At 45.9% G+C, this 13321-nt stretch overlaps 1 protein-coding gene across 1 annotated transcript in view; it reads right to left on the reverse strand.

Moving 5' to 3' along the window:
* dos (daughter of sevenless) overlaps positions 1-13148 on the reverse strand; it is a 38873-nt gene extending 25725 nt beyond the window's left edge. The window contains exon 1 of the mRNA XM_026813168.1: positions 12084-13148. The gene's annotated coding sequence lies outside the window, so the exon portion shown is untranslated. The remainder of the gene's footprint in view (positions 1-12083) is intronic.
* Between the last annotated feature and the right edge of the window lie 173 nt (positions 13149-13321).

Below are 13321 nucleotides of genomic sequence, written 5' to 3' on the forward strand. Positions count from 1 at the left end.
GCCTATTAACGACGAGACTCGGTCGCGCAAAGAGGATCATAAAATTGATGAGTAATCATCTACAGATCGATCGTGAGGTCTCAAACGTGAAGATAATTACTGTCGAGTCTGTTCTTCACCGTCAAAGGCGTAACCAAGCTTTCTTAATTTTTTAAATGAAATTTCAATAGTGCAGCGTTTGCCTTTACAAATTCCGGGACCTTCTTTTACATAACGTATGCTTGAACGGAAGTCACGGATACCTCAGTACCGATGGAACGAACAGGACCATCGACGCAACTTCCGATGCCGTCGACGCGTTCAATTTCGAATTAATTGCTACAAACGCCTTGGTCCCTCGCTTGACTAATTGCCACGTTAATTGCTCTCGTCGATCCAACCTTCTCTCTCTCCTACCGCCCATCGACCTGTCATCGCCTAATGCTGCAGGTAACACGATCAGTATTACCGGGTCGAAAACCCCTTTGTGCGCGTGTAGAACCAGCTGTCTGGTTCCAATAGAAACGCCGATCATTCCTGTATCGAACAGGCACACGCCACATCACGCGAGGATCACGAGTTGTAGAACAACGATTCTTACAATAAAAAACGGGATCCTGTGAAATTACAATTTTTGCATAGAGCAATTTCATTGACGGTGTCATTCTCAGACGCGTAAACTATATTTGTAAATGGCATCACATAGCTTCCGTCTCGGATTCTGTCTGTGTCTCAGCCGCTATTTTGAGAAGGGAATCCGTCTGAACTTTAAGGAAACCGAAAGGAACGTACTGGTCGAAGGTTCCACAGGGAATCGGTGCAGCATACGAGCATCCCGTTGGAGCACGTGCCATTAGAGCCAGCGACCAGAATAGGAAATCGCGTAAAAGATGACTCAAACTAATTTAGAAAACGTTGCGTTTCCGTCGTTCGACTCGTGTCACAAGTTTCATTTCGGTACCATTCGTCGAACGGTTTGGAAACAGATTTGCTCGCGAATCGGGCGATTAGTAGACTGGACGGATCGCGAGAAACCGAAACGACGACGATTCGAAATATCAAGAGAAAGGGAGAAGAACGAACTCGAAGGAAGATCGAAGAGAAAGGATTCCTGTAGAGAAGGGGAAGAGACGTGGAAACTCCTTTCGAGGCGTATGAGAGTCGATCTCAGGGCGGATTCCCACCAAAGGATCGGTCACGACTTAGGGTCGCCGTAAACGTTCTCTGCAAGCATCGACGATTGGATAATGCGATCGTCCTAACGCGACTTATCCACCGTAACAGTGATCGTTACGGTTCTCCACGTAAAACATACATTTTTCCCAATTCCCAGTTCATCTCGTCCTGATACGTCTAGTAGAAACAATAACGACAAGGAATTAACAGGTCGTTCACCTCGGATCGATCGACTCTGACGACGAGGCTTTACAATTTTGATACCGGCATCGCGAAGTTTCAAGTAACACAAGTTAATTAGACGATTTAATTAGTCAAATGTAAAGTCGACTCGAGGAAGTTCCTAGTCCCGGGAAAGTAAGATCAGTCAATGAATCACTCAAGAGAGCCCCCGTGTACTCCAGACTCATCAGACTACGGATTCTTTTAAACCGATGCTACCTGCTGCTACAAATGTTTCATTTTGCGTAAAATCTGCAGTCCCTCGTCAGAGTCTCATTCCCTACGTATCGGAATATGAACGATGACACACGCGGGTTGAACAATGTACGAGGAAGGGTCGATCTCGTGAATCTACATAGACATACGCACGACGAACGATGCCTGGGGCAACAATGACCGGTCGACAATGAACTCTCCATCGCTCGTAGGTATCTCCCTTCGATCGTGTCCTTTCACCGGCATCAAGGATATCTCTCTCAACGTTTCGCGGATTCATGGGAAACTGGAGAACGTAGAAGGCGGCCACGGTAGTTATAAACCGCGAAAAACCAGCTCGATTCTACTCTGTGCACGCGTCGCGATGCACTCTCGCTCCGAGCACACGTGCAGCCGCGAACGCAAATGCCATGAGGAAGTCATTGATCTGCCGAAGCTATCTTCAGCGATGCCAAACGACGGACCAACGAACGCGTTCTCGATCATCGCTACCGTTCTATCACGATCTTCGTCCATCGTCATTTTTTATCGCAAGTTACAAATATTCTACTGATAGTAGCTACGATTTTTCGTATCAAAGTCTCTTCAGACTTCTGGCAATGATACGCCGATACGAACGGTTCCGGGTACTCGAACCCGTTCCAGATCGCAACGGACTGGTTTGCTCTGGATGGAGACGAGTCACGTAGCGTACAAGGCCTGGGCGATTCTCGGAAGAGCACCTTTTCGCATTTAACCCGATTCTTCGAGCATCGTTCCTCCGCGATTTCAATTTTAGACAGCCGAGGGGATTTCGGCTTCTGAAATTCCATCGCAACGAGCGATTCGGGGACGACGTCCACGGTTCACGAGTAGATTTCTATTCCGTGCCGGAAATACGTGCACACAGGTGCCTCGGTAGACGTCGGGCAACTATCGATCGTTTCAGTACACCAGAGCATGCCTGTTTCGAGGTCGTCGTCCTTTCCTGATACACACGAGTCGATAACGCGGCAAACTCTTCTCGACCATTGTCCAATTATTCTACATTGCCCATTGAATCAACGGTCTACTCATTTTCGAAACCCCTGAGCAAATTCGATGTATAACCGAACGATCCGTTAGACGTGAAATACTTGAAGAAGCTACTCGGCTAATGACGATCGATTATTTAAAAAATCAATCGTCGAGCCCGATGAGAAACGACGAGAGCAGGGGTTTAAAACGAGGAGCGTTTAAACACCGTTTTTCGCTTGCATCGTTCTTTATTTTCCGTCGGAGAACACACGTGGCCACGAAAAAGCACAGCGTGGAGCACTCGGTAAACGTTAACGCGTACCGAGAAGAGGAGGGCCCGGACAGACAGGATGGAACGTGGGTGTACGATGGTATAATGCGCGAAGGGAAACGCGAACTGCATCGTTCGTCCGGGAAACGAGAGCCCCGTTGATACACGTTCCTCTCGTTTTTGTTTCCTTTCGCTGTTTTCGTATCTCGTGTTTTTCTTCGCCCTCGCACCTTCCGCCCATTGTTTCTACGTCGTTGATTCTGGCCCAGTTACGTCACGGTACCATCTCCGACATCGATATCCTTGCTCGATACCTATTAAAATAACTGGCAAACATTGGCGTACTCGTTGGAAAATATTGAGAAACAGGAAGCCACGCGAGCATCGAGTCGCGACGTTGTCCCTCGTTAATCGGAGAACGCATAGGGAAAGGGTTGTCGGGTTCTGGGTTTCGAGAACAGGGAAGAGACGATGGGGAACACGAGGTTTTGGTCGGACCTCCTCTTGCGTAACACGGCCCGTAGCCGTAGTCTTACAACGGTAATGGAAGCCTCTGCCAGTGCCAGGCTTCCTCCTACGGGCCAACGAAACCAGTTTTTCTCCTTACGCTTTAACGATTGCGTACGCGTAAGAATTTACAACGATCGGAGCAGGGACAGGTTGAACGGCGATAAAAAAGAAGACTGTATCAGGAAGGCGACTGTTCCTGGAATCGGTCCTAGATTAGAGAGAACCTGCTGCTTCTCCAGGGAAATCGAGGAATGTCCATGTCGGAAATAAAGTTTCACGGAAGGAGAAGATCCTCGGAACTCCGTTGTCTCATCAAATTTTTCAAGCGTCTCCGATTTAAAATTCTCAGAGTTTTTTTTAACGAACACCACGGCTCACTCTTAATTTCGCTTTTAACGTCGACATTGTCCTCGCAACGACTTTGACGTCCATCGTCGGATGCCGACACTCGAATTTATGCACTCAAAGTTTCGCAACCGTCGTACTGCGTGCCGTCGCGAAATCACGTTTGTGAAAAACGATATCTGGCCAGGATCGAATTTGCGGTGAACCTCGAAACCGCGATTCGTGATCGACGAGACCGGTGCCCCAGTTCACGGATCTTTGACGGACTACTAGCGGACGGATTCACGTACACGACGAATGAAATGAAACACTGATTCAAGTCGGACCACGTTACTTAGAACATACACAGTGCGTGAGTCTGTGCATCGAGAAACCCCGTCTGGATGAGAGCACGTGAAAACCGGTAGTGAGTACGCGCCGTGCCATCCGAAGGATGTGGGTAGTTTCGGATTACAAGAATCCTCGACACCTCTCGGATATTCGCACTAGATACTACGTCGTAAGTATTCGTGGCGCTTTCTACTTTTAAATTCCTACACGATTTTACCCATTCATAAAAAAAAAGGATGATAGATACGTCTATATCTTGTAAATTGCCATAGTTGACGGTGTATCGCGATACTTTCGGTGCACAGGGTAGCAGGATCTCTCGTTCCTGTGAAAGTATCGGTTACCGGGTATTACGCTCGCATTGTGAAAGAACTGCTCTCTCGCGTCTAGGAGAGAACCAGTTTATGCAAATGTACTCGTCATTCGCCGATAATTCGCGATGAACGCGGATCGTCGGAGATGGAGGGAAAAACCAGTAAGTCAGAATAAGATTACGAGTCGACGACACGAGTGCTCGTTTTAATCGTGTCCTGCGATCTGGAAAAGGACGAGATGCAAAGAGAAGACGAGAAGAGGAACGAAGAAAAAGAGATCGAAAGAGAGAGCGAGAGAGAGAGAGAGAGATGGATCGTAATGAGTCGCGTTTGCAAGGACAAGCAGAGCGTGGCCGAGTGGCGGGCCAGTGCACATCACATTCGTGCCCGCGATCTCCCGGTACTACGTGCAGCGCATGCACCGTATACTTTTATTTAGCTAAACGAAGATAAATAAAAAAGTAGCGGTGCGACGGCTGTCTCTAAATGCTAGGTGGAATTTGCTTGAACGAATGTAACTGTTAAATCGTTAGAGACCAGTTAAATACGTAACGTTCCCGGATTTTATAGGCAAGCGTCCGAGAAACGACTAATAACGGATCGGACCGATAACTGGGAATTCGCCGAACGGATTCGAGTGATATTTAAATAGAAATTGGTTTTTCACGTGAAGAGGGAGGGAGGAGCAGGAGGAGCGATTTACAATCACGGAGAAAACGAAGGGGAATACGCGAATCGCTTTCTAAACACCGGACAACGAGATCGCATCGAACCGAAATCAAACAGACCCTGTTCCGAAGCGATCCCGGTGCCCGGAGAGCATGCCGCATGACAGGATCGAATCCGCGCGCTAAACGGATCCGAGCAATTTCAGTTAATTAAACAGTACTCGGCTAACTACGCTCCTAATTGCGGAAATTAACAGTTCAGGAATTCGTGACGCTTCTATCTCGCTTATCTTTTCGCTCTATTTACCCGTGAGAGGGAAATTTCGAGGTACGGTGAAAACGCCGTGCCGAGAATCGTTGAAATTCGGGTTACGTCCCGCACCTGTCCAGCCCGTTGACACCTGCGCACCGCACCTGGACGCGCGCACAGAAAACTGGCAGATCGATACCCGTGCAATTAAATAATTCTAATCGCAACTACGACGCCTCCGTCTCCCCGATGATGATAGATTCGAAGAGTCGTAGAGAACAGACGGAACCTCGCACTTCCGACGGGTTTTGCGACCAAACAGAACAGCGAAAATACTCGAAGCGGTTTTCAAGAGTTTAACAACCTGTGAAACAGTGGCCGACGCGAATGACGACGGTGGATCGAAAACACAGTTGTAGGAAAGAGGAAAAATTGGTACGAACGGATCGGCAGGTGTACATAGATTTTCTGGCCTATAGACGAGATTCCGCGAACCGTTTCCGCGACGTAATTACGAACGAACCCGGTAACAAGAGGGCCTAATTAGCCTAATGAAATCCGCTAATGAAATACATGGCGCGGGGAGCTGGATCGAACCTAGCCTGAACCTCGCGACGCGACGAGTCTCCGTTGGCAAGAAAAATCGGATGCGCATTCCTCTTAAACGATCCTCTTACTCGGTGACCATGTAACGAACAGCACGGAAGCGTTACAGGATTTCACGCGGCGCGTTTCAAATTCGTAGCCTTTTCTGGAGAGCCGCTCGTTCCAGCCGCGCTTCCATCCACGATCTAGGATAATTAAGCGCACCGCTCGTTATCGCGTTGCTAGTTTCGAGTGTTCGGAAACGTTTAATGGAACGATGATTCATAGCCGAGCGAGGAGGAGGCATCATCGCGGTTTTAACGACAAACCATGTGCCCCATTTCGGCGACACGGCTGATAAATCGGAGCACGCGCGCGATAATAAATCACCTTGTTCAACGATCTTATCCGCTGTTTGCCTGCTCGTTCCTCGCGCCACAATGATAGATCGAACGATGCGTTTGGAAAAAAGTACACCCGTTGCATTATCATTTAGGCCGATCGGTTGCCTAGTCACGGAATCATGCGCTTCGCGCAAGTACGCTGAAATATCATTAAACGATTCCCCGGCTATAGACCGATTCGCTTAAGGATGTATAGGCTATACACTTAAACAATGCTAGCATGTTGAACTTGTTATTATAGATTCCTATTACTATTAAAAAGCTACCTGCAAAATTTCTAATCAATTCATGGGTTTTTTGAAAAATTATAGTGACTTAAAATTTGCATGTACTCTTATGGTAACCAACAGTGAAAACTTTCTGGTCTGCATTGCTATATGCACACTATTTGGTGTACATGCGCGATGTTGGAAGAAACAACTAACTTGAGGAAATACAAGCCTAAAAAGTCTCGAATTTTAGACACTTTTTAGAACATATTTCGATATTTTTCGATATTTTGACAAAAAAAAATTTTTCCGAGATTTTTCCAAGGGGTACCCCTTCAGATTTCGCGAAATTTTTGTTTTTCGCCCATAACTCACAAACCGTTGGACTTACGAGAAAATGGCATAAGACCTTTCTTGTAGAGGACGACGAGATCTACAATTTCCATATAAAAGTTCTTCGCTAGGATCAATAGTTTACGAGTTATTGACAAAAAACGAAAAAACAGTTTTTTGCAAATAACTCGAAAACTATTGATGCTAGCGAAATATTTTTACATGTAAGTTGTAGATCTCGTCGTCCTCTACGAAATGGTTCTATAAATGCCCCCCTACGTCCATCCGTTCGGAAGTTATTGACAAAAAACGAAATTTTTTTCCAAAAGTTCGCTGTTCCGACGGTGGGATGGTCGGATTTTGTCAACATCAATAAAATGCCAAATAATCATATGTAACTCATTAAATTTCCTATTTTTTAAAGTTCATAAGCTTTTGGGGTTGATTGTATAGCCAATACATACTTAAACCATCGAATGCCTTCTTCGGTCCGCGGCATTGTTCGAGCAAACCGACCATCTATTAATAGCAAAACCAATTGAACGTAACCGACTTTCGTGGAAACTGTTCAATGGTATCCGTTCGCAAGCTCGCAAGCACGAATCGAAGGAAACTGGGCCGGTAATCGTCGACCCGGTAATCCGTTGTATCGTACTAGTTTCGAACCATATTTTTCACGAGGCAGAATTATATATATGTAGGTACATTAAATCAATCGTCGAAGTGAGTTTCTAGTAATATCATATTTAACATGATCCGCTGTAGGATATTTTTAATCGAAGCTGTTCACGCGTAACGTGGAACCGCGTGAAACCCGCTCACGTAACACGGACTAACGGATAAGTGAGAGGAGAGATTTCGCCAAGAGGCGCCAAGCTCCGTGCATTCCCGGTGAAAACACTGGGAGGCTGACGGTATCCCGAGGCCGAAATGGCAGCGACTATCGTTTCCGGCGTCGCCGACCGGTATTATATCCTTCGTTTCGAGACTTTCTCCGATCCGCAGGCTACTGACCCGCTCGGGAACACCGCGCGGACTGGTCCTAAACCGGGAATGACAACCAGGTTGTTCGTAATTCCACGACGGACGAACGATTTATTAATAGAACGCGACGCGAAGCCGGTCAAGTCAAGTTGAGCGAGCATTCCGAATAGAAGGCGAAGAAAACTCTTTTGCCACCTCTATTCTAATGGTTTTAACCGTTTCCTACGAGCGACGATGAATCTAGCACACCCTCGGACCGATTCCTGGCATTATTTAACATCGGTAGCGAGAAAATCTTGTTGCATTGTTTTACGAGTGCCGTAAAAGCTGAAGAAGACGAGGCGAAACAGCGGCTTTCCACCTGGGAACCGTAATTTCGTCTCCTTTCGTAGACTAGGAACGCGGCACGCGGTCAGGACGCGCTGAAGGTTAAAGACCTTACCCGCGAACCAGTTTTCATCGTAGAAAACTCACCGAGAAGACGTACACCGGTTATCGCGCGGAGGACCCTCTTCTCCACTCGAGATAACTATGGTCACGGTGACCATACTTCATTTAAGGTGGCGATCCTTTTTGTTTCGCTGCTTCGTACTTTGGATTCATCGTTCTTTCATGTTCCTATCTACGTCTCTACGTCTATTTTAGACCGTTCTTCACTTTTTAAATTCAAGATTATCATAAGGCTTTTCAGTTTGAACGGAACAAAAGGCTCTCTCGCGAAAACGTTTAGCCCTCGCCTAGCAACCTGGCGACAAACACCTACACGCGTTCCGCGATCATTACCGACATTCCATAGCGTTTTGCGCCTGCTTCTAAAGTCCCCGAGAAGCTGTACGCGATTTAATTTCTGAGTCGTGCGTGCAACGCCAGACTCTACGATCGTCATCGTCTCTCCTACCTCGACATACCGGAGACGAGCACGTGTAATGCAAATATTTGAACGTATAGCGATAAACCTGTTCGCCTGGCGCGCGATCGATTCGTGTCACGGTTGAAAGTTTGGAAGTCTAATCGCATTTGTTGCGCACTCGAATACATAGAAGATTTCGACGAAAGATCAAAGGCAAATCAGCTGACAAGCTCTGCCGGATTCTTTAATCGATTTCATTCGATTTGTATGCATTCTCATCGGTCTGGTCCGTGACATTTCGAATCGGTAAACGGTTTCTTTCACTCTCTTTCTGTTGGTCCGAGGCGCCCTACAGGCGCGTCTAAACCAGGTCGACTATAACTCCGTACGTACACATACTCTTCTCTCGGTTTCCTGTCTAACGCAATAAACCGCACGCGTTCTCTATACCATGACACGTAATATGTATACAGCATATACACGCTTGCCGGAAGGAGAGAGGACTGAACAAAAAAAATTCATTTCGTTCTGCGATGGAACGTACTTGTACGACGACGCGCTCAATCAATTTTCAAATATGTTAGAATGATTTCGGCGATGGAAACTCATTTGCGATTTGAAAAAACAAGCTCGATCGCAGAGCGCGAACGGTAAACAAACGGACGAGTTTAACCGCATGGCTTTGTACGCGTGTATGTATACGCAGAACGGCTCCAATATCGGTTGATTTACCCTTCGCTGATTGCGAAAAGCGTGGCATTTGCGCGGAGTAAAATAATTGGTAAACTCCAAATTTATACGATACCTTTGACATAGGTTTTCTAACGATGCAATCATGTCAAATATTGAACACGAACTCTTCTCAAAGATCAGTTTAGAATAAACTTTGTATGGCTATTTTATTACGTACTAGTGCGTGTATTATAATTGACTAAATACTTTTTGGCGTGAAGTGAAACGAAACGGATTTGTGGTCGCGAAACGAAAGGAAATTTTCTTGTAGCGTGACTCGGTAAAGATTCGGCAACAGCAGTTTCCTGCGTGTTAACGCGTAATAATCTCGGGCTAGGAAAAAGCCAGGGAAAAGGGGAACGACGGCGCTAACGCTAACGCGTTCCGACGGGAACAATTGTGCAACTTCATTGTCGGAACGCAACGCCGAACGAGATGGGAATCTAATTTTCTGTTTAACTGGGGACGGGAGCATCGTTTGATCCGCTGGCTAAATTTATTCGAGGAGGAAGCGCGTCCGATTAAAACGATAACGTTGTTCCGGTAGATCTTTAATTTTCCTACACGGGCATTCAATAGGGATTTCTCATAATTGGGGATTCAAACGCACGAGGCTTCCTAATGAAATGAAATGAAGTAAACAAAGATCCAAACGAGCGTCGTCGAAATTGCGAGTCGACTCTGTAACGCGCGAGCGACGGTTTAACGACGCTCGATTACACCGCATGTTAATTGCAGTTTAGTTATGGTTATGACTAGTCAATGTACGCTCGTTGCTATCTTGTTTTTCAATACTAGCGACCGCGCGTCGCGGAGAAATCAAGACGAATCGAAAGGATGAGGCATCGTCGAACGTGCATCTCATCCCGAATGACGAGCGAAATATTTTTAGTAGCGAGAGCTGGAAGAGTCGACTAACGCTGTCTGGACGCTTAAGAAATCCCATTGGGACAGAGAACGGACGTTACGAACGAGTGCCAGAGATAAATCCTGGCTTTTAACGTGGGCGGTGGATTTTACAGGTAGATATACCTGTAAACCGGTCGAGTCTCGAGGAAACGCAACAGGGTGAATGGAATCCGTCGGAAAAGCTGTGGTATACCTGGAAGAAAAACTGGCGGACAATTATTTCCTCTAAGAATTCCGGAGAGAAAATGAATGCCGATCGATTCTAAACGTATTCCTTGGCACTCGGTTCCAACAGAATAGAGCCTCTTTTCCAGGCCTCGTCTCCCAATCTCTTTCCCGTCGGCAGTTCATTCTCCAAGCTGAGCTTCTTCTGAGTTCCAGTCGTAGAAGGGAAAACGCTGAACTTTGTATTCCCGCAACAAAGGAATCCGGCGAAATAACAGCTTTGCTCGAGATTACTGGGATAACGAGACAGCCAAAAGGAAACCAATATCGAAGGAGGAAGCTGGCTCGCTTTTTTCGTTTCGTACGACGTCATCGAGTTATTAAACCGCTAATGGGATTCAAAGGAGCTACGGCTATCGGCGTTCATCTATTTTCAGAGAGAGATTCCTCCATCTCCCGATGGATTTTCGACCACCGATTGACCGTGTTCAAAGAGATGATTCTGCGATCTTTAACCACACTCAGGCTACACTGATCAAACAGCTTTTCACCTTTCACTTCGATACGGCTAAATTTATTTCGCGTCAAGATTTTATTTTGGTATACAAAACCGAACATATATAACAGAAACGACCCTCGATATGTTTTCGAAAAAAATACGATCTTATTCGATTTGCCAACGACAGAAATCTATGGCGTTTTGCCGTCGTCAACAGTCCATACACGTATTACAAAAGTCGAAAAAAGAATACATACGTCGTATTACGCCAAAGAAGTGTTACCGATAATGATCCTCATTGTACACGAGACTTTCTCACTTACTCCGACGCACTTCGCAATAACCAGGTACCAATAACGCAACAACAATGTGGACGCATAACGAGCTGGCGTTGCACGAGCAAGGGAAACCATAAACGTTATAGAACCTGACGAAACAATGGAACTTTACAGCTTACTTTGAGCAAGAATATTTGGCAAAGAACGAAGTGAGTTCCCTGTTAAATGATATCTGCATATTTACTTTCAAATCACGGATTTCGTCGTAATCGTCGTAAGCCGAGATTCAGTGTAACACGATAGAAAACCTGTACTGCTAAGTACGTGTACTACGTTATATAGAGTTGGTTAATTATATTCATAAGATTGTAATCGCGTCTTGTAATCAGCGAATAAATGCGAAACATTTCGAGATGAATCAATGTTAATTCCTCTTTATGTTCGATATTCATGTCGTTGGAATATCGTTTTAGTTAATCAGAGACTCCACAAGTGGCCAAGACATTTTGTCCGACTCCGGTTCGAACACCGTGTGCTCGAAACACTGAGAGACGGAATGAGATATAGACATGAGAAAACATTTCAATCTGTGCAACTGCGTTAGTAGATGCTCCGAAAAGATGCTGGAGTAGAACGATAATATGGAAATGTAAAACGTCTCTTAACGTTTGCTAGAGAGCGTGTTAAATCTCCTTGTTCTTCCGTAATTACCTTGATAACGATATTCCTGGATGTACATATGTCCAGATGCTCTGCAGCCAACAAGTGGCAACAGATCGATCATCACGTGGAAGTGAAATTACATGCTTCGCTTGGTTATAACGAAATAAATGAGTAATGGATCTGTCGGATGCATACCTTGGAAACAAAACTGAAAATGCTGCTGCGATCGTCCTCGATGCCGTCCAGGTCGCCTCCAAAATGCAAGCCAGGCCTCGAGAGTCCAAAAACTCCACTTCTCGTTCAAACTGTTAAAAATTCGAGCACACGATTCGATGTAACACAGATAAAACACAGAAACGAATATGAGAACACTTTAGGATCGAGTATCGGTCGTCGCGACGCGTCTAGCTTCTTTATTCGTGCACGATGTAATTCCGTCCGACGAGCAAAAGGAATACGATGTACGCGGCGAACGTTCGAAAGGAGAAACACACGAACGCTCGCTCGGCGGTTAGCGAGTGAATGAGCAAGAGATTCTGTTTTCCCACCGCGGCCAGGCCAATAACCTGGCAGCGTATGCGTGAACGTTCTAAACCAGCTTTCCGTGCTTCGCATCGATAAAGCAGAACGGTTTATCGGCATACAAAATGTATTAAATCAAACCAACGACGAGATATCAACGCGGAACGAACGAGAATGAACACAATCGGGATTTCGGCGTTTCTTAATCGAAATAACCATACCAATTTTCGAAAGGCTTGACAATATACTTAGTAGGAATCTACATTACGTTCATATGTAGAAGAGAGCCGGAAGAACTTACCATGGCCTGCAAGATGGCGGGACACGGGACACTAATGGCATGATCGTAACATACTATATGATGGCTGCCGTGGCGGTTGCTTAGCAACGAAAAGTGGGGGAACCGAGCAGAAGATGGCCGCCACCGCGCTTGGCGCTCGTTTAACGTAGTGAAGTTAGGCACTGGGCGTTGTGATCGTTTGAAAGTCCAAAGTGTTGTACTGTGGCAACGGTTTTTAGTTTTTAAACAGTTCTCGCTCGTGTCAACAGGTACAAGGAGCAGCATAAAAAACGGTCGTTGTGCGGCATACGGATTCTGATCGAGTTAATACACGACGAACGACAAGATTGGGAGCGAAATACGTTGACCGGGGAAGGCGTCGGATCCGTCGAATTGTTGCCCCTGCAATATTTCTAAGTATATATTTACTCAAACTTGCCTTCGGGACGCTACCGCGTCCCTTGATAGTATTTAAGCGTGAAATTTCTAAGTGTGAGGTATAATACTCGGTACTTTTGCCGGTATTGTCCGAATGTATGTGCTTGATTTGATTTTCTACGATGCTGCACACAGTAAGTATGCATATTCGCGAGCCATCGGATACGTGAACGTAAGTAAAAGATACGATTGC

This window comes from Ceratina calcarata, unplaced genomic scaffold (assembly GCF_001652005.2).
Source record: "Ceratina calcarata isolate Rehan_Ccalc_2016 unplaced genomic scaffold, ASM165200v1 scaffold310.2, whole genome shotgun sequence".
NCBI classification, from domain to species: domain Eukaryota; kingdom Metazoa; phylum Arthropoda; class Insecta; order Hymenoptera; family Apidae; genus Ceratina; species Ceratina calcarata.